Here is a 23532-nt window from a genome sequence, read left to right as displayed (position 1 = left end):
CCAGCATTTAAAGCCACTAATCTCAAGGTAACATTTGTTAGTTTACTATACTTGAAAATCTACAGCAGAGCACTAATAAAAAACCCCTCAAATCAACAAAATCTCAGCACTCCGCTTTTAATAGCACTAAGTCCTCTTTTTTAATAAAGCACACTCTACAACCCCACACATGGGATTAGAGAACATCTTGTCCTGTCACCAGCAGTGATCAACACACTGCAAATTTGATGCCAGTGGTTTGCATCCACGTTGCACTGTGACTCATCCCCAGGAAGATCAGAGGCATGTCTGTGTGTGATTTGGAAGTCAATACCCCTTCAAAGAACAGAACATGAAAATTTCCCTGAAATTAGGACTTCAAACTAGGCAAACTTTACACCACCCATCCTAAGGGTTAACCCTTCACAAATAGAAATGTATTCAACAAAAGAAACAAGTAGAAGTGAAGATGCTTTACACCTGCTGACTCAGTGATCTGTTTATTCTTTGCAAGTTTTATCATTTTTTTAATGATAGAAATAAAATATCTACATGTGTGGGACTTCTAAAGTGATATTTATCCCAGACTGGCACCATTATCTTTCCTCTACCATTTCATTCTTGTGATCCATAAATTACTATTAATTGTTGTAGGCCTAGAATTGGCATTTATGGATACGTCAGATTAATAAGGATAATTAAATATTTAACTACTGATATGAACCTAGGAGCTGCTTATGGCTCAGTGTAAGAGACTGCTCTGCTTAGCTCCACTTCACTCACAGATAAACTCCTAATTATACTAACATTAGGTGTTAGGAGCAAATTCTTTACTGTGAGAGGGCAGTGACATTAGATGCTGACACAGATGAGCCAATATCTCTTATCAGAGCATTCTTTTTCAAGTTCTAGTAAATAATTTTCCCACTTTTCAACTTGCATTTATAGCAACCTCCCCAGCAGTAATCACAAACTAAGATCCACAGCCAGGACAAAAACCTATCCCAGCACTAAATATTTTTAAAACCCAGACTCTACAGACCAACAGAAATGGATAGGGCAGCAGAAGGCAGAAAATGAATCAATATTGTTTGTCACGATTATCAATTGCTTTGTGCACTGGTCACTTCATCACTGTCAAAATTTTTTCATAAACCACAGGAAACCACTTTTTAGAAAGAATTTGAAGTTAACATTTTTGTGAGTGTTTATAGAACCTTTTATTCATATATTTGAATATAATATGTATGTGCTAACAGAGAAAAAAAGCCATAAAGGCCTGATTGAAGTTGTAGGCAGGCAGCAAGGGAAAAATCATGGCATCTGAAAAGTGAGAAGCCAGTAAGTGCTACCAAAGAGCTGGAAGGAAACACTGAAAAGCAAAGATGAGTCATGTGTCTGAGTCTTATGAAAGTTTTAACAGTGCTGGACCAACAGGATGGAAACAAAACAAGCATTTGGGAAAGGAAAAGATCAAGAGCCAGATGATGATGGTCTCTAAGGTCCATAAAGGCATCCAGAGTGGAGTGAGGGCGATGCCTGGCCTGAGTGTGGATCCACAGCAGTGATGGAAAAATGATCTTACATTATAGAGCTACACTAGATAGTTGTGGAATTATTTTTAACTTTCTTCTTCTTTAGAAACTGTCACCTATCAATTTCAATAGCTTTAATCATATGAAAACTGGCACCTGATGTGCAAACAGATCTGTTCCACTTCATGATTATTCCTGCACTTCCACTGCTCATCTCCTTTCAAAAGAGAATCACTCCAATTTTTCCACTTCATCTGAATAAGGAAACCTTACTGAGATTACAATTACTTTCATTTCTTGCTTTTTCTTGCCTATTCCAAAGTGTAACCTAATTTTTCCCCTTAAAAATCACTCTAGCTCACTAGGGTATTTTAGTGAGCTCTTTACAAAGATAACCTAGTTGGTTTTGCCTCTTGAAAACAAAGATTACCTAACAGAAGAACTCTACAAAGCTTTTGAGTACACCAGCTAATATCTTTCAATATATGTCATATTCTATTTGTTAATGCTCACTTCTCATTTGAAAATCAAGACATATTCCTATGTGAATGTGTTTTTTTCAGGACACTCCACAATTCCTTGTAGTTTCACCTAATGTTAATGAAAAATTTATTATTGAATACTTTAAAATTGGTTAATATTGACTTATTTCTCCAATTCATGAGACTTGCTTTTCATCCAAATTTAAAGAAAAAAGCATTTCAATTTCTTTCAAAAAATTTCTTAACTCTGCCTCTAGATGGTCTTGCTAGTTTCAGTTCACCAAACTCCCAAGAAAAAATGAAGCCATGTTTCATGAATATTTTAAAGTATTATATTTAATAAATATAAATATATATAGATGGACCTGCACTTCAGCACTGTACTGATACTCAGTAGGTTCTCCAGATCACAAACTGGTACCAGTATGTAATTCTACTGCCATCCCTCAACAATTTTATATGGAGTTTAAGACCATGACCATAAATTCTGAGAACAGAAAGTGAAGAGTTTTGAACAGTTATTCAGAAGCTTAATTTGTTTCAATGTTTGTCCATAGCAACAGTTTTGCATGGAATTCAAGGGGCCCTACTCACTACTGTGAATATCTCAGGGGGCTGAATTTAGGAGCAGTTAAGGTTCTCATGTAAAATCAGGCTGAGCATGGAAATACCAAGTTTTCACAGTTACATGCATAGAGATCAGACAGGTTCTAGAACTCAGAGCAATATTCCAGGTTATTGTTCCTTCACAAGCACCACAGATTTAATATTTTCAAGCTCAACTCTCAAGTCATTAAAGCAACTACTGCAAAATCTTGACCCTCCTTTTGCAAGCAAACTACTACTGATTTAGCCTTAGGGCAGCTTCACTGGCTCTGGACCTCACAGTAACATCAACCACATGGTAACCAAAACCAGCAGCTAAATTCAGATCCTGACTTTTTTGCTTTATAGATGAAGCTTGTGATTGTTATCACTGGTACTAGAGGGGTTATTTCTGTAGCAGCTCTGCTTGCAGGTGCAAACCTTACTAGGTCAATGTACAAATTCAGAAAAATAAAAAGGAGGCCTCCATCAATGACCCTTTGAGGGCTGAATGGAACACTGGGAATGGATTCACATTATGGCTGATTGAAGGGCTTTTAATGATGTGCATCTCTATTGATCTTGTTCAGCCTACCACACAAGTAAACAGCATTTAAACCATGCTCCTACCTGTCAGTAGTAACACACTTTTACAAATATAATTCCATTTTTAATTGGATTATAAGTGATAAATACTTTCAAAACCACATAAAAATTTAGAAATATAAAAGACAGCCCTGAAAAAAAAAAGACAACAGAAAAAGAAGACAGTTCTTTGTCTACAGCAGAAGATAAAAAGGCCAACCACAAACATTCTTCAGGAGCAAAGTTAGCTCCTTCAAAGAGGTGTTTCACAAGAACATAAAGAAAATAGAACACTGAAGACTGGGCAGAGTTCAGCCCACCCATAGAAAGAATTATCTTTTTTTTTAACACAGTGAGCATTGGCTTGTGCTAAGGTCAATCACCCCCAAAACAATGGAAGCACCAGACAAATCCAGCCAGAGGAACACACCAGCAAACTGCATAGCCATCAAACTGCTTGGAAATGTATATTTTAAATGGAATATTTAACTATCATTTTCAGTAAATAAGGAACATTAAACGACCCAACAGCTACAAACCCACTGATTTTCCCATGATGAGTCTGACCCCCAAGCTAGTTTCTACAAATCTTAAATTGGCATCAATCGTGGCAAAAAAAAGGACTCCAATTCACCACTTCTCATAATAAATCAGCATTCCTATGAAGATTTTAAAGACATAGAATCTTGACCAGACAATAAAAGTTCAATTAAATTTAGAATAATCCTAAATGGGTAAGTTCCTCTTACATGCAGAGACTTTTGATTTTAGAAAATTCCTTGGCTGGCTTTGCTTTCAGGAAAGGTAGCTTTTCTGTATTTTAAGTGATATTTTGCTTTTCTGTAGGCAATAATTTTCTGTTAGTCATGCTTCTAGGTCTCGGAATCTGAGGGCATCCAAGAAAATAAAACAAATCATCAGCATTATGAAGGATTTCTCCCTCTTTAATAAAGATAATACCAAACAACTCAAAGGCCTGCACATGGTGGGAGAATACTTCAGTGACTGCATAAACAACTGTGTCAGTCAGGCAGCATCACTCTGCTGTCTCATTTAGCTACACACAAACTGCAACTGTGAGTCAGAGCTGCTCAATTATTTCAACGTGGCTGTACCATTCATAGTCCTTCGCTTCCAAGTAAATTCAGGGAGGTGTGAGGGGGTGGAAATCTCTGCGTGTGTCTTCTGTCAGCTTAGAATGGTTACAAATCCTTTTCTGTGCCAGATCCACACATGAAAACAACTGTTATGGTCCCAAATTGCAAACCTCTCTCTCTGGTAAAATAAACTGCTGCAGTTCAGGAGTCAGGACATCCTTGATTCATCTGGTGAACCCATGACCACCTACAGAATACATAACACACACATGAATCCCTGGCAACAGAAGAAGATCATAACCCTGCAGTGTAAGCTGAATTTATTTGCAGCCTAGCTACACAGGATCATTGATAAATTGCATAGGTTTCAAATTAAGAGAACTAAACATAGATCCCCACATGCTGGTATACACATTGCCAGTATAAGCAACAGATTTGGGAATTAATTTCATGGCTCCAGCATGGATAGCTAATGCAATGGGAGATGCCTCAGGGTATCCAAGACACACATACAAGCTTGACAGACGTGATCCAGGACCTCTGGAACATGCCCCTCCTCTGAACCATCAGCCAGAGGCCCCAAGAGGTTCTTTAAGATATTTAAATTAGCACTTATTATTTGGGCAACCGTTCAACACACTCCCTGTTCAATGTACTCCACGGACTATTAGAGTGGGATTTTGCTGATCAATCACTTGCTGTGTAGTTTAGGATGGACTGAATTTCTCTCCAGACTCTGACTGCTAATGAGACTTCCAGCAACTACAACAGAAACGTAAGCATCTAGCATATATGTTCATATGTATGAACTGATGCTGTAATTTTAGTGCTAATCCATAACTGAATTCTACACATAAAGTTATCACTGTTCTTGCTGTTGATTTCTCCAACAGCAAGATAGGAATGGTGATACCTGCTGTCAATGCATCCAATATTAATGAGCACATGTAAAACAGATTTTTATGCTGTCTTTAATTTTATAAAAGTAATAATGACTGAAGACTACAAAACAGGTGAAATCCTTACATATGTTTATTCTTGCAGTAGTTGAAAACAGAATTAAAACCAGGTCCCATAAGGAGTCTGTACAAAATTCACACACACAGAGGATGCCAGGCCAGTGCTCTGACAGCTGCAGGAAAGTGAAATCCCAAACACCTCCCTCAGTTCCCAGCGGGAAGATGGAGGTGCTCAGGGGCTGTCACAGGAACAAGACACTGAAGAAATGGATTCAATTCTTCACAAGAACTAACTTTGTGACCTTGGATGAAGAGCATGCAGGAACACACACTCAGAATGGCTGAGAGCTTTGTGTTTTATTTAGATTTTAAGTGTAATCTGGGCAGGACAAGGACTCTCCATTACTATTTGTTATCTAATGGATGATGCCAGTTGGAATAGGTCTGTAATGCTCCTGCCTAAAACGGTGATTTGCAGTTATCCACAAGCTCTGTTAACAGCTTCAAAATGTATTTTAAAATAACTTCCATTTACCTTTACTTGTCTCAGACTAGCAAGGGTATTTAACATGTCTGTATGTTTTCCTTGTCATTTCAGACACTTCATCACAGCAAAATGCCCTTGAAAGAAGAGCCTGGAATACCAATGCTCACTGCTGTGAGAGAGACCAACCTTATCTCTCAACTGCAGCTCTGCACAGGACATGCAGGTGAGAGATTTAATGGCTGTGCTGAGAGAAAACAGCCTTTACTGCCAAGCTAGCAAAAGCAGCCCAGTTCAAAGGGGGGAAAAAAAAGGAGAGAGAGAAAAAAGCCCACTGTCAAACAGCATGCAGTCAGACAGCAAATAATGAAGCAATGAATAATAGATTTCTTACGTAATTGCTATTTTATCCTGATATTATAGGGTGGGATTTATTTTGCTGCAATGCTTTAAAACAAATAGTCTGTTCTAAGGTGTTGATACTTAAAATTTGCCATATACAAATATTACTTCTTGTCTTCATTACAAGGGACACTATTGTCTATTTCAATAAATTCTCTGCTATTACTGTTTTATTTATGTTCGAAAGACAGATGGAGATTAGATACAATGAGACCTAAAAGTCAGGCACAAAGATTCCAATGGCTCTAAAGTGAAATAAGAATACTGTTAAGGAAGTTTTTTCCCCCTAGAGTATGAACATGATGACCAGGGGAAAAAAAAAAAAAAAAAAAGAAACCCGAGTAATTCTAAGATATTAGTGCACTTGTAATGGATTTATAAAATAGATTTATCCTAGTTTTGTCTTACAAGACTGATTGACTGATTTAATTGATTTCACAAACAGAAGGAAGAGACTGTGATGGGCCATTTCAGAGCCTGTATCTTATCTGAAGACAGATCAGATTTAGTTTCCCCCTTTTCCTCTCTCTAAAACCCACACTTATTTTCCTAACCTGAACTCAAGAAACAGTCTTCCATTGACCCAGCCCAGGAAAGGACCAGAACTAGTTCTGTTCCTATGTTTTGAACTGTCACTTTATTCAGCATCTCCATATTTTTATGAAGTGTGATACAGTTCTAAAGAGACATCAACAGAAATAAAACAATTTAAAAATTAAAGCAGAACTAGTTCCTATACAGGCATTTAATATTTGAGGTATCAGTGTGGTTTCAGAAGGTATTTAAAACAGTTTCAAACCATTTAGATATTCTATAACGTTGGTCCACTCTCTAATATAAAAGAGCTTGACACTGCATTGTCAATATTAAATTGACAGTAATTAAATAGCAAATACATTAAAGTACAAGTGAGTGACAGAAAATTGATCTTATTTCAAAGCAACTGATCTATATTTAAACAGACAGCTTCCTTCTGAAACATGGAGCTTCAAACAACGAACCCAGATGCATGATATTCCCCAAACCAAGGCATCTTCCAGTAGCAGAACATTTCCATACAAAAATGCCAACTCATTCTGCTTTTGATAGAAAAGTAGAAAAGGAAAAAAGGTTTAGGAAAGCCAAAGGCAGAAGGGGGAGAACGCAAATATTGGGTCCAAATAACCTACAGCAAGTTCAGCTGTTACCTTAGAATAGGGTTTTATTTGTAGGTGGTTTATTTGGTTGTTTTTTTGGGGGTTTTTTTGATTCATTTTACTTTAAGTAATTCAGTTTTAATCAGAAGCCCCTGTCAGAACTGGAGAAATCAGAAATAACTGTTCTGTGAAGTTTCTTGTTTTCTTGGAAACAAGACTTTCTCATCCTCAACTTTTTTATTCTTCCATAGCTTCTTATAATCTTCTGGTCACTTCACACCTATCCAAACCCAGTTTATGAACTGGTTTAACTTTGGGAATATGCTGGTTAATTTTCTGTAGATTTCACATTAAGTGGCTACACATATTTGGGACCTAGAACTGATTCTTAAACCACACCTGCAGGTGACTAAGTCTGCCGGGAATACTCTAAGCTTGGTTTTGAGACCCAGTAGCACACAACAGTCCACACCTGTGCTGGTATTGTTGGCCATGTTTAAGATCTTTTAGCTGCCTCCACTCCCAGCCACACTTAATCAATCAATACTCTCTAGAGCCTAATGGACCTGTTTAATTTTTTTTGACTGTATTAAAACATTCTAATTGCAAAGGTCAAAACCCCATATAATCACTGGATCTCAGAAACTGTAAAGTAAAACTTTCATGAAGTCATAACTTCAGTCCCACAGCAACTTCCTTTGACTTGTGCATGTCCAGATGCAGACCTGACAATCTGATGGGAGTTGTACTCTGTAGCCCAGTCCATCTACCTTTGTCCAACATAGATTTAAACATCCAAATGAGGGAAGTCTTCAACAGAAATGGTAGTTAAAATTATCTGTTAGTACACAGTGACTTTACCTCCTACTCATTTCTGCATTCCTAATCATGACCACTTGTGCCCTAGTTAATTCTGCTCTGAGTTTTGCTCACAACCTTATCACAGCTGCCTTCACCTCACCATCAGGCAATGTATATTTAGTTATGTTTGTACTTCTTCACAAGTAAGCTCATTAAATTATCTGAGAATATTTATTGGTGATTTAACTTTAATTTGCTAATTATTTTTGCACTCTGTTAACACAATTTCACAGTAATATTATATTCTGGTTACATGAATCAATTCACAGAAGTTATGGATACAACTCCAATTAAAAGCTTATCACCTAGCTGTAGGCCACTTAATTTTCTCTTTAGTCACTTCAATTAGAATAATGCAAATAAACTATGAATGGAGAGTGCTGGCACTGAAGCACTCAAAAATTTCAGCCATGAAAGAGTTAATCCAATAGCCTCATTTTTTATACAGTGCAGAGTATCTCAGTTAAGGGGGAAAAAGTGTCTGACTAAAAAAGTCCAGTTCTCTCCACCTTATGCCTTTGATGTGAGGTGTTCCATACTAATATTTACCATAAAATATGAATTTGTTTCAATACTTTCTTTTTCCTTGCAGCAAGCAGAGCTTACTGTAGAAAGCTGATTGCTTCCTCATTGTTGAAAAGACAAAAAATATTTAAGTATTAATTATTATGATTTTTTAAAGTAGTATCTATGCATTTTAGTCATAAACTGAGATTTTACAGTTAGAACTTCATATTCGTCCTTCAACTTGAGATAGACAAGCAAAATCCTACTTTGGTTCACTTGAGATCCCACCAGCTATGTTACAATTTTCTCAGGACATGGAGATAAATTTAGGCTCTTACAATTCAGGATAATTTAGGATATTACAACACATAGCAAGAGGCACCTTGGCTCTACCACCTGCTCCCTCAAAGGATCACTTGGAACTGCTTTGTTTCATTCCATGGCCCTGGCTTCATTAAGTTGAACAAGAAATTCATGCTCCAAAATATGTGTAACACTGGAAGGTCACAACTCTTTAAATTAGCACTTAAAGGAGTGCTAAAGAGAATTCTAACATTGGATGATATCCAGTGATAGCAACCCCTTCTCATGGCAAGGACAAGCCCTGCAGCTGATGCAGGAATTTAGACTAGGAATAAATCTTCAGTGTGTCTGAAGCATGTTTGTGTTTCTGGGACACATGAAGGCAACTGGAGACAATCATGGATCAAGAAATATTCCTTGAAGGTAACTGAACTACAGCTTGAAGAATAGTGTCTTATCTTTTGGACAGAGCAACTGAAAGAGTTACTATTTTCTGTTCTGTTGATGTCCTTGTAAATCTTAAAAATGTGATGGCAATGTCTGGTTGCCATTTACAAAGTATTTTACATACATCAATAAGGCAGCGAGATTTCTGAAGGGACATGGACTGGGCCATATACAGTGATCAGATTTCAAAAATAACCAATTTGCCAATAAAATAATTCCTGTATCAAGTTGCAGATTGCCTCAGGGCAGTCTGCTATGTTAGACTGTACTAATAGAAGCCCACTGAAGCCTTCAAGGCATCACATTCACTGCAGTGATGGACATAACATATAAAACTGGCACATATAAAAAGCCCCTTGCTAAGCACCAGAAGACTGCCATCAGTCTGCCAAGGCTACAGCCAAGGGAGTGCAGTGTTCATGGACCAGGGGCACTGTGCAGCCACAGGAGCTTACACTGAGCCCACCCCGGCAGCAACACAAACCCACAGGGACTGAAACCACACTCACTGATAAAGATACATATTCTGGCATCCCTAAAGTCAGTCCCAACTTGCTGCCTCGTTTCTGTAAAGGAAAGGTGGATGGCAGACAGACAGGTTTCTATATTAACATCCACTTACACGTAGAGTTAGTTACAAAGCTGTGAAATAAATGTTCAAAAGCTATTAAATATCACAGGATCATAGGAGGGACCTTTAAAGGTCATCTTCCCCACCCCCCCTGCAATGAGCAATCTGTCGAATCTGACCTTGGCTATTTCCAGGTATGGGGCATTTTGAAAGCACAGATTACAAAAGCTTTTCTGGAAGACAGAGTAGCTACCAATACAAAATCATGCCATGGAAACTATTCAAGGCACTGCTAGGATTTTTTAAACATCAATTTAAGTCTAGAAAAAAATTATTAAAATTGTAATGGCCCACATCTTTGACTTTTCCTCTAATGCCTTTGAGCCATTCCCCAGTTATAACTGCTGTATTTCAATTTGTTAATTAAATTCTTCCATTTATCAGGATAAACACAAAATAATTATTTTTGCTGGATTATTTACTACTATACAAATTTCTGAAGTAAAACATTTACGCAAGCTTAATACTCAAAACCAACATCAGTTCCTCTGCCCCTAAAATGCAGGCAGAATTACAGGTTAAGAAGTATTTTAGCAGTACTTCTAGAGGAAAAGGTGATGAAAGGAACATTTTTTCAAAGCAAAATTTTAAAAGGCAGAAAAAGAACCCAGACGTATTTTTTATATTGTTTAAAAGTCATTATTCTCAAACAGTGATTGTATAATCCACAGGACAGCTGCATGCTGCAACCAACAGAATATTTTTTTAATATGCAATAATTTTCTGTCCATAATTCTTTGCATGTAATAATGATGGAGAATTCAGTTATACAGAATTTGCTTTGTCTGGAATTGAAGCATTACTTCCTTTGGTGAATGGGAAGCAGAGTCACTGGTATTTACAACAAGGATTTGTTAAGTAACAGAACACTGCAGAACTTACGTAAATAAAAGTGGCCTGAAGTCCGTGCAGTTTTAAATTCAAAGGAAAAGAACAAACAGATCCCAGACAGAGATTTCAGTCTTCAAAATGGCAGATAACAGAGAAGCAAACCCAAGCTTCTTTCTTTCCACTGTCTCAGACCTCCATTTATCAATGTACAGAATCTGCTGCAATCTGGAAAACAACTCAAAGTGGGTGAACTAGAAAAAGAGACTCCTGTGTTCCCTCTACATCCTGTTTTTGCAGAATAAAGTTTTCTAACCATTTAACCTTGTCTCTTAAATTAATTTTGAGATCTCATGATTTGAATGCTTTCTTGCTTTAGTGCATTGTTTACAAATTCTAAAAAAAACATCTGAAACTTTCACAGCTCAAATCAAAAGCAGGGGTTAGGACAACCTTAAATTTCATCAACCCGGGGTTGTGTCACCAACTCATAAAACCCCATGACTGGACAAACATAAATACAGCTTTCTTAAATACAGGCAGAAATGTGGTAGGTAAGCACAGGCCTGCACAAATTAAATTCAACAATTTGGAAGATTTTTGAAAGAGATCATTGCAATCCATACACCTAAATTCTAAAAAAAAAAAAAGCAGCAGAAGTTTAAAGTTGGACTCTTCCTGAAGAGAATTTTTAATAGATTTTTGTCTAGTATGGTTTATCTCAGATAAATGAATGGGGGACCACATATAATACATAATTTCAAACACAAAATTGCTACCCCTTTTGGGGGTTCTCTCCCAAATTTGCCCTGAACCAGGACATGCAGAGAAGGCAGGACTGGTGCAGAACAAAGTGCAGAAGGGAGAACACTCCCTTCAGTGCCAGCAGCAGAAGTACCAATCCATGAGAAGATTGTGAATTTCCCCTATTGAATTGTATTTTTAGCAGCAATTTTATCTGTCATATTCATGACAACCCACGCGTGACCCATGACAACTCACGAACAGGTCAGCACTCACAAATCCACCGATGGCTCAAAGTCTTTAAAGCATGAAAGATCAAGATTGGGACCAAAAGCTGACCAGGACCAACAACCCAGATAAGAGAACATAATTAGCATTTGGAAAAAGCCACTGCATTCCCAGGTTTCAGGAGCAGAATACTTCCAGGTAAAGAAAGACAAGTGATTATGTCACTTCACAACATCTTGGCACAATTTAAAGAGAAAGAAATAAAAGATGACTGTGGCATAGGAAGTGAATAACTCCTGTGATTGAAGAACAAGCTCCAAGATGTCTGTGGGAATGTTAACAGGACAGGATGATTGGCACTGATGTGGGAAAGAAAAAGAGAGGAGTGATTTGAAGAATTTTTAAGTGTGGGAGGGAATAAATGCAGAGCAAAGAAGGCGATAAATTTGAAACGGAAATGTAAAACAGCAGCATGAATACGTAAGAGCAATTGCGTTGGAGAGGGGAAAAAAGAATCCTGAGCACATTCCTATCTCACACCATTTTACATCTTCCAATCCATCAGAATCACGGGCACAATGATTCACAGGGAAGATGCTTAACAGCAATATGAATAATGAAATAGCCTGGGATAAAGTGTGGGATTTGTGACACCGAAGTGCCTGACCAGCTCAGCTCAGAGGCTCCGCTGGTCAAATACATTCCTGCAGCCACGGAATCAGACAGAGAACAGTTCTTGAAGTTTGCTGAGCACAGATAAACTTAGATTGATTGTCTGGGCCTGCCACCTGGAACCAGGGCAGAGGTGTTTGCGACACACTCAGCATAAAAGAACAAAAAAAGGCATCAGAAAAGGAACAAGCGTTTGGTTGAAGTCATTCAAGTCTTTACATTGCCAGCAAAGCACACGTAAGTGAACACTAAACCAGGCCAGCTGGATGTAAGCAGCCAGGTAAGAATTGGGAAGCTGAATCAACTCCAGCTTTTGTACTGATGACTCAAGTTGGGAGAAAAAAAGCAATGATCCAGGACAACTTAAAGAAGATTCCTAGCAAAAAAGCCAACGAAGCACAAATAACAGTGGGTTATGTCTACCATTAAAACGGGAATGCAGTTTCAAACCCAGATCTAACAGGAGCTTGTTATAACCTAAACTAAGAACACACTAGAAGCTATTTTACTTCCAGAGAGTTTGATGTTAATTTGGGTAAAAACTTCAAGAAGTGCTAGTCAAGAAAGTGCTCAAATTTGTGTAATAAAGTCTGTGATAAAATGATTCTAAGGAGTGTTAAATCAGTATGAGCAATTGATCATTTTAAGTTAAGTGGTCTGCAATGCGAGGGCAAAGAGGAGCCAGGAGTGGTCTGATACCAACACATCAACACTCCTGAATGTACCAAGAAAATTCTCCTTATAAAGAGCTTTTGTAGGAATGTGTGGCATGAAGTTGTGACTTTTTTATAAGGGAAGGAAGATGAGTAAGAATCAGGGAATAGCTGCAGCTGAAGGGCAAGTCTGGAGATCATTTAGTCCAACACCCTGCTCTGTGCAGGGTCAAACCAGAGCAGGTTGCTCAGGGGCATGCTCAGTCAGGATTCAAATATTTCCGAAGACTGAGTTCACAGTCTGTCTAGGCAAACTGTGCTAACACTTGATCACCTTACCATAAAAAGAAGGCTTTATTGTAACTTTTTTTTAATGTTTAAATTGATTTTCCATTTTTTCAGTTTGTGTCCAGTGTATTTCTTTTCACTGAACACCACTGAGAAGAGTCTGGATTCAGCTTATTCACTCTTCTACAGGAGATGCTTACACACAGCACTGGCCCTAGCAGCAACCCTAGGGGTGCACCACCAATGTCTGACCTCCAGATGGACCTTGTGCTGCTGATCTCAACCATTTTATCTCATCAGCTGAGCCACTTTTCAATCCTCCTGTTGTGGTTTAACGTAGTTTAGTTTTTAGTTAAGGAAAAAATCCATGAGCTACAGAAGTGATTCTCTTTAAGGACCTTGGCAGCTTCCTTTGGAACTGACAGAACCAATCAGCTGGCTAGTTTTGAATCTTGACATCCTGTTAAACCACTTCAGAGAGCTGAATAAGCCTCTATGAAATCACATTTAAAGACAAACAAACCCCAGGAAAAACTCTCTTGCTTCCTGCCTTTCTCTTGAGTGAAAGAAAAGGAAAGGGTGAAGACACATAGAGAAAACAACATGGAGACACCAAGGTCAGTGAAAAAGGAGTCAAACACCAGATGGGAGAAGAATGAGGAGATGCCTTAGTCTTGGGCTGAAATCCTCTTGTAAGGCTATGGTGAAGACAGAATTGATACATCAGACTCTTTTTCACAGAATGCACTGGGGGGATGTAGCGTTCTAACTACAGCCGTGAGCAGAGGCACCACTGTTGAAGCAAGCAGATGTTGCAGCAGCTGCGATCCAGTGAGAAGCTTGAACTGAGAGAGATGAGAAACCCTGCTCCAGGGATAGAAGAAGAAAACCTCTGTTCCCAGAGATAAAAGAAGAGAACTTCTGTTTCTATGCTAGAGCAGTTCATCCTTAAAACTGCACCCACTAAGGTGAAATGACCCATGGTGGTAGTTGTGGGAAGAGTGGGAAAGACTTCACGATTGCAGATTTCTGGGCAGCTGCTATTTGTCAAAATTAAAACCATGAGAGAACTGTTTCTTGAGGAAAGGTCTCCATGGCATGGCAAGGGAGACTGCTCTCCCTAGGTGAACTTAAGAAAGATTATTTTACAAGTGGTAAACTGACTGAAAATACCAAATTTTGTCTCTTTATATTATCAGAGAGGAAAGGAAGAAGAGTTGGGGGGAGGAGAAGTATTCTGAAGGTTTATTCTGATTTCTTATTATTTTTCTTTTAGTTCTGTAAATAAAGTTTTCTTTATACCCTTTAAAGTTTTGAGTCTGCAATGTTCTCCTCCTAATCCTTATCTTGCAGCAGAAAATGAGTAATTAATTCTAGTGAGAGCACTGGCATTTGGCCAGCACTAGACCCACTACACCTCCTGTCTACTCATCTAGTACCTACTTCAGTACTTTGTGCATGGGGATGGTACAGGGGGCAGTGCCAAGAGACCTAAAGTCAGGATCAAGAGTATCTACTGCTCTGCCCTCATCCATTGGGGTCATCACTTCAGCACAGACAATCATCAGGTTCATCAGGCATGACTTTCCACATACTTAACATTTCACACTATAATTTAAGAAATGAACCAAACACTACATTTAATATTTTTTCCATTATTTGCCCTTCTGTTTCCTCTGCTCTTTATTGTCTCTCTCCACATCTGAAATTCAGCTAAGCACACCCTAGCACAGCCACAGATGGCTGTTCAGTAGCTTCACAACACAGATGTGTCAAGATCAGAATACAATCAGAAAACAATGGTAATGTGGTACTCATTCACTCCCAAAAATGTATTTTTCTTTTAAAATGTTTGAGAGAGTTTACATGACTTAGGTTCATCCTGTATATGGCCCCAGGAATAAATTTTAAGTCTCCATAAGCAGGTAAGGAAAATCTCAACTACCATACATTTCACACACACAACAGTATTTTATAGGTGCGACTATATTTGCATTTAGTTCAGACCAGGATTGTGCTTTTGAAGCAAACCTCCTGACAACCCTCACCTATCACACTTTGTTCCACACCACTGCTCAGGCTGAGTGTGCAAATTGGATTTCTTGGAACAAAACTGAAATGGAAGAGGCATTCCAGGCATGCTCAGTCCAGAGAACACAAACTAGGTTAAAAAGTAGTCTGAAATACCACATCCACACACAAGTACGACAAACCCACTCTGGCAAGATCTCAGCCCAGAGACAGTTTCCATTAAAAGAAATTGTCAGAAAGTAAGAACTTCAGCACAGGGCATTTGACCACTATGTGGAAAAAAATTAAATTTAATCAATGCAAGAAAGATAAGGTTGGTGTCAGAATGCTGATCTAGTTTCCACTTCTTCCCAGTCATGCAGGAAGGAACACTGAGTATGAGAACTTCTGATTTGTAGTAACAACAATGCACAGAAAGGCCAGGAGTATGTCCAAATAAAAGTAGGATTTAAGAGACCTGCAACCACCCACACTCCTTCTATGGCAGGTTATACAAAAGGAAACTCTACATTTGCCAATCAGACATGAAAAAGGCTGGCACCAGACTCAGTGAAATCAGTTTTCCTCAGTAGATGTCAGTCCTCACATGGAAGGATTAAATGCTTTACAAAACCCTAAGAGAGACAAAGCACAAAGAAATGACTGACTTTGCTGAACAACCTTCAAAAGTCAAAGAACAAAGAAACAGACATGCACCTAAACCCACATCACTTTCCAGGATACTCCAATAAACTGCCATGTAAACACATGTCTAACAGGGCAGCAGAATAATCTACCTTGGAAGAGACCTCTGGAGGTCATCTGGTACAACATCGTACTCAAGGCACAGGAGCTTCAAGATCAAATCAGATTTCTCAGGGCCCTGTTTAGCCAACTTCCAAGAAAATCTTCCAAGGATGGAGGTTCCTCAGCCTCCTTTAGCAGCTTGATTCAGTGCTTACCCATTGTGAAAACTTGTAAGTTTTAAGGTGGGAAATTCTGATGGGGTTTATTTGCTGCCTTCATTTGCTGCCTTATTTCCTTTCATGGTGCACGTGCAGTAAAAGCCTGGCTGTCTCTTCTCCACACTCACTTGGCAGCAGAGGACAATTAGGTCCCTCCAGAGTCTTATTCTTCTCCTTTAGGCTGAACAAACCCAGCCCCACACACAGGCTGTCCTCATTATATGCTCCCCTTCAGAGCCCCTCTCCAGCTTGTCTACACCTTTTATCTGTGTACAGAAGCCCAAAACAGGACATGTTATCCTAGATGCTGCTTCACCAGTAACTAAAATAAATCACCTCCTTCAGCTGCTGGCTCTGCTCCTGCTGACGCAGCACACGAGGCTCTTACCTGTGACTGAAGACTGGAATCTCAACATGTTAAAATAAGGAAGTCTCACGGTGAGAAAATAGAAATGAAACACAGCTGGAAGCAAATTTACCCGTCTGCTGCATCCTCAGAGATAGAAGGGATACCCTGTGGGGGGCTTTCCATCCAGCAATACAGTGGCCTCTGGCACTGCAGGAAACTCAGCGTGTTCTCTGATTCCCTGGGAAGTCCTTCTGCAGTTTGTGCTTCTGTCTTACCAAAACTGTTACACTGCAGGTCTCTTCCTCTTCACCTTTCTTCTCCCCTGCTACTTCCTGCTCTGGAAGCCAGCTTTTTCCAGAGCTGAGCTGCTCCCAAGGAAGAAACAACATCTTTGACTGTTCAGCAGCTCAGGTTTCAGGGTCCAGTAGCTCATAGAAGGCAAACTGAGCTCTGTAAATCACTCTCAGGCATAAAAAAATCAAGAAAAAAAAAAAAAAAAAAAAAGAAAAAAAAAAACCAAACCAAAACCAAACCACGGACAGAAGAAATAATACACTAATACTAAGCATTCAAATATTACGTAAATATCACCTATTTCTTAAGGACTTTAAAGAGCTTTGACTAAGACCAACATCTAAATCCTGACCCAATGATCTCGTTTGTGAATTGAGGAAGTATGGGCTGCATGAGCAGTCTTTTAAAATGAGTTGAGAACTTGCTGAACTGACAGGCTAGAACACTAATTATCAAGTGCTCAACATCCATTTGACAAAAAATAACAGGTGAATATCACAAGGGTCAGTATCAGGGCACAGACTGCTCAGTATCTTCCTAAGCACTTTGGACAACAAGGCAAATTGCAAATGTGCTGAAAAAAAAAATTCACTTGAAAGATAATACAGACTTCATCTCCCCAGAGAGACTGTGGAGTAACATGGAGGTTTGCAAGAGCTGATGAAAAAAAGTCAGAGTTGACCTCAACTAGTGTTGGCAACAGTCCTAACCTTGGAGGCAGAGGCTGGACCAGAGGGCCTCCAGAGATCCTTTCCAACCCATGTCTCTGTGATCCTGTGAAGACACAATGCAGGAACTTAATCGTTCAGGACAGCAATAGTAATTTGGGGAACAAACAGTCCCAGTGAGGAAAAAGCATACCTTAGCCTGACATATAGATGCACCAAATAAAACACTTCTCGTTCTACTCAGGGACATGTTACCACTCTCAGATTCAAAAAGAAGTGTGTTGGTTTCAGACCTTCTCATTACACGTTTTTAATTATAATGTACATAAGGAAAAGCAGGGAGATCTGCTTACTTGTAGACTCAAAAAACCTGAAGTAGAGAGAAAAGTTAAATTCAAAGTCAAATAATACAATATACTTTGTATCGCCAAGAGCTTAGAGAAGGGTCTCTCTTTTGTCTGACAAATCTGTAAACTCCTCCTTGACTGCCACTTAAATACCACCATAAGCACATTTTAAATACCTCACTACATCTAACCAAACTTTCAATTACAATATAATTCATCACAATGACTTCTGAGCATATAAAGCCATCCTTTACCTAGTTGGCCTATAGGATTTTTCATCATTGCCAAGAGAAATAAGATGCATACAGGGTTGAATTGCAGTTTGAGAAAACTGTTTTGCAAATAAAACAGTAACTCTAATGAGTGATGAGTTGACTCTCTACCTAAAAAATTTCTTGTGCTCAGTCTGAGCTGCTTAAACTGCTCCACTAACACATTTGTTTGAAATCTGGTAAGCAGACTTCCTACTGCTGTTCCTAAAATTACCTGGCTGTTCTACTAGTCCAAGAAAATCACAGTGAGCTTCCACATCAGAATTATTGTCCTGAAGGTTGTACACACACTATATGCATATCCACATGCAACACAGAAAAACAAACAGCAAAAAAATTCAACTGGTAGGAAGGTTTATTATCTGCTCTTACATATTCAAAATACAGAAAAAAGTAATAATCACACTCAGTTTATGCGGACATATTATGCTAATTTTTTTCTACACACAGCAAAAACGTTTTTAATTATTACCTTAGAGCAGGAAGTTCATAATTAAACGTTCTGGCTTAGGATTAACTGAAAAGTCCGAGTTGCATAAATGACATGATATCACCAAGATTACTTAAGGTATTAGAGGGACATGAGTCATATCTACGTAAAAAAAAACCAAAAAAAACTGTTCCTGGCATCTCTAGTGTTACATTATTCATTTTGGCCATGTTTATTCCTCTAGAGTCTAGGACATTATATTAGGTGCTGAACTAACATGCATCACAGTCCTAACACACTTAAGATAACCAATAACCACATCAAAGAGATCAGTCTCATTCGTAAGACTTGAAAATTATTTTTTTTCCTTATGTTTTATGCATTTAAAACTACTGATGTATTCAAATATTTCAGGAAGCATTCTCTTCAGTCCATTCATTAACTACCTTTTCACATTAGAAGGTAACTGTACCCAGTAGGCACCAATTAGCTCTGCTAAGTATTTCTGTGCATATCTGGAGGACATTCCTCCTCCCCCACAAAGATAAGAATACCAAAGGCTTCTCCCCGCCCCTTAGCAGTCAAGTGGAGAAGGCACAAGCGATATATTCTTAAATTAGAAGATTCAAAGTTAAAAGTAGAGCTTTTTATCAAGTTATTTTTACCAAAAACAGTCTCCTTAGCAAGGCTGTGCTATGAAAAGCACAAGTACTCAATCTTCTCATTTAGCTCAAAAAACACTGTAAATGTATTTAAATAATTTACTACTACATATTTCAGCTGATCCCATTCATCTAAATCAGGATGAAACTTCATCCATCTTATGCATTACCTTGCTTTCAAATAATCCTATATACTTCAGTAGGGTTTTGCCAAATAAGACAATAAATATGCATAAACATGGATCAGATTTTAATCTTCTTAATGCAGCAGTACTTCTCCTCCTCTACCAAAAAGAAAAAAAAAATTACGAGGGGCTCCCTGTAACAGCCAGGCTTAGGTGCCTTAAATCACTCCTGGAATACATTTGCTCTGTACAAGTGCCTGACAAGAGGATGTATTCAGGTGGTCTCTTCTGCTGGGTAAGAAGCAAAAGGATGAATGAAAATGGCCTCAAGTTGCTCCAGAAAAGGTTTGGATTGCATATTAGGAAACATTTCTTCACTGGAAGGGTTGCTAGGCATTGGAACAGGCTGCCCAGGGGATTGGTGGAATCACCCTCCCTGGAAGTGTTCAAAAGGAAGGTGGATGTGGCATTTGGGGACATGGATTAGTGGTGCCCGTGGCAGTGCTGGGTTAATGGTTGTACTCCATGATCCCAGAGGTCTTTCCCAACCTAAATCACTCTGTGATTGCATTTATCCCAACAACATCCTGCTACATAGGTAGAATTGTAATGGTGTCCTGGTCAGGAGAAAGATAAATCTGTACACAATTTGGGTCCCAAGTCCTAAACAGACCAATAGTCATTTGGTTGTGCTTCCCCTCCACAGCATGGAAAGCAAAGCTGCTCCATGACTGAGGATTAGCTGGAATCTCACATTATAGTTCTGGAGTCCTTGCCAGAACAAGATTTGATTTACAGCAGCCCATGAGAACAGCATTACATATGTTATATTTATTAGGATTGAATTCCTTCTCAATAGATGATCACCAACATTCAGTTAAGTGACTCAAAGCAATAAATCTATTTTACGTTTTAAAGAAAACGATAACAAACAAGACAAAAGAGAAGTTGCCTTTAAAACCAATTTAATCAGTGGGCTCTAAACTACTCTAAACTAAACTGTTCTCCTCCAGTTTGCCCCTTCTCTCAGCTTTGTTACTAAATCAGGTGTAACCACCTATTTACACCACTTTACCTGGTAGTGCTGCTGGTATGGTCACAAAGGACAACAGAACCTATTTTACCAGGTTTCCAAGCAAGCACAGCACAGAAATTATTTCAGTCTGATTACCTAGCTATATACAGCATTCCATAGATGAAATAAATGCATGGCATGAGGAAAGACTGCAAAAATGTTGAAAATAAAATGCTAGAAGCCGAGTTCAGGTGCTGAGCCACAATACAATGAGGCAATTAAGATCTACGTCCACCACAGGGAAAAAGAAATCTGATAGTAATAATAATTCCTCTGTAGAACTATTTTGCAGGGCTGAAATGAAACTGAAACACATTTAGGGTGAGCACTGTTGTTCTAACGCCACAAAACCAGCAAGGATTAAAAAGTGCATTTTGTATTTAATATTCCAGTGGTGGGGTATTTCAAACTACATTCCTTAGCATATATTATCTTTCCCTCTTCCAACAGCACGCGCTGTGTGGTGCAGGGACAAGTCAGCAGATGGCACCCACGAACCAGAGCACACACACCCTGATGGCCCTTAGTTCACACACATGGGCTGGGTTATTCACAAAAACTTGGGATTTCTTTCTGTACCAGCCAGGATTTTCCCTTACACCGTGTAAATGGTCTAAGTTTGTATAAATCAAGTTCACTTTCACTACCAAGGTGACTTGCTGCATGATATTCAGATTCAAGGAGACATCAGAAAGAAGTAGAATGGTGCTTTTCACTTTCATAATTGTAATCTCAAACTCCACAGTATCAGTGTTTTTACTCCAGTTTACATCAGTTTCTGTGCAAGAATGCCAGTTGCAAATACTCCCTTTCACCTTGCCAAACATACACCTAAGATACAACCTCAAAAAATAAAAAAATCAACATACAGGTGGCAACTTCGGTCAAAAGCTAGAAGGCATTAAAAAGAACCTAAAATTCTCTTAAAAATCAGTATCACAATACTGCCAGAACTCCTGTTTTTTAGGTCTGGGATTAACAGCAGTCCTTATGCTACAAGAATGTGGATAAAAGGTAGCTGAAGGTCCTCAATAACAAAATAAGGTAGGGAGGGCATTAACTGCTAATGTGGAAGGAAAAGCAAGACAGGTACTAGATATTTGAAAGAGACTGGACTACCCAGAAACTCTATACTGCATATTTGCAGTACATAAACCACATAAGATTCTAAAAACGTCACTGTCTTTACATGATTTTCACCTTACCAAGAATTTTCTGAAAATCCAGTGCCTGTTACTGTTCTCATTCAAACTCCATGACTGCTTCTGCCCTTCAGTTATACCACTAGAAAGTAGTTGGTTCTTACACAAAACTAATTCTCGTACCAAATGCAGATCTGTGCAACACTTTTTTTTTCCTTCTTCCTCCTGTTAGAGAAAGAACAGGCTGGAAAAATACAGGGTTGTGCTGGGAATGGAAGACATGGAAAAATCTCATCTTCACTCAAGCTACTGATAAGGTGTACATCCATCTCTTTCTGTTTCAAGACTGACAAATATCAGATAAGGATTTAATTCTCAGGCCTGAAGTAAACACATGGAATACAGACACGTAGCTTGGACCAGCTATTTTAAGCAGTTGCTTGTGTTGTCGCCACACGGCATCAATCACATCATACATTTTAGATCAACAGAAAGACTGGGATGCAGCAGGGTTCTGAATAGATAATCAGAACTGTGCTTCACTACATGACAGCTCCACCAAAAAAATTCTCAAAATCTAAATACATGCACAGGACAAACTGCATCTGCTATATATAGGTCAAAAAAAAAAGGCAGGGAGTCAGAAAAACTTTCATTCAGAACTGCAAGAGTGATGGATTAAGACAATAAAACAATTTCTTTAGGAAATACTTATTAAAAGGTATAAACTTTTTTATTTAAATAATTTGAAATTGGAATATAAAAACAGGAAGACAGATTATATTCCTAAGAAACACTTCTATACCATTTATGCTGTGTGTTTCTCCCTCTTAACTGTGAGGGAAATAAGAGCAAATCACAGGAGCAGCTGCATCACAGAGCACACAGCAGGTAGAAGGGACACCAGGTAAAGAAATACCTGAAAGGAAGATTTGTAGTTAAAGATGCAATAGATAAAGGGATTTCCACAAGGACACAGAAAGGAAGGATTCTGTGATATATTTCCACAGCTCCTGTTGGCAGCAGCAGACTTTAAAGGAATTTGGAAGTGTCTGTGACCAAATCCCTTAAGTCAGACAGTTTGAAGCAGCCCTGCACATTTATTCAGAGGAACAGGATCACCAGTATGTAAGAACTGAATGGGTCCACAAGTTGCTCATTTAAGCATCTAATATTATATATCCCAAACTGGGTCTCTGCTTGTTAAGGAAACATTCCTGGGAGAATCCACACAGAAGCTTTGCAAAGACAAAAAAGTGAAAGCAAGCAGTGCCAACTTGTTGACGTACATAGAAAATGTTTGATATCACATAGGAGGCAGCCTCTGAGCTATGTCAGTGCTCTCAGCCTGTACATGGCCCTGTCCCAGGAACTCAAACAAAACCACGTAAAAATAACTCCAGTCCCTAAACCAGCAGAAGGCTGATTCAGATGGCCCTGTGGCTCAATGCAACACAACCTCAGCCATGTGAAATACCCACTCCCTTCTCTTCAAGACTGCTGGTATTTCAGCCTGAGTGAACGGACTTTGCTTTCAGTCAGGGAAACCACAAAATGAAGCTGTTTAACAAAAAACAAAACAAAACCAAACCAAAAAAGGAAAAAGAAAAAAAAAATCACCAAAAGCTTAAAGAAGAAATAGAAAAAATAATCAGCATCCAAAAGAGTAATGAAGAATAAAAATGGAAGAAACATGGGTTTCTTGACTTTATCATGGCTTTTGTAAGTCAGCCCATGGTACGTGTCAGTCTGATATTGAGGCCTTAACACAGGGGACATCTCCCCCC

The 23532-nt window shown here is 38.7% G+C and overlaps 1 protein-coding gene across 1 annotated transcript in view; it reads right to left on the bottom strand.

The window, feature by feature from the left end:
- The window catches only part of RCAN2 (regulator of calcineurin 2), an 85034-nt gene that overhangs the window by 42592 nt on the left and 18910 nt on the right, over positions 1 to 23532 (bottom strand). The window lies entirely within an intron of this gene.

Source organism: Onychostruthus taczanowskii, unplaced genomic scaffold (assembly GCF_017590055.1).
Source record: "Onychostruthus taczanowskii isolate IOZ18803 unplaced genomic scaffold, ASM1759005v1 scaffold90, whole genome shotgun sequence".
Classification (NCBI taxonomy): Eukaryota; Metazoa; Chordata; class Aves; order Passeriformes; family Passeridae; genus Onychostruthus; species Onychostruthus taczanowskii.
Note: the sequence above shows the minus strand (reverse complement) of the source record. Positions and strands in the feature narration are given on the sequence as shown.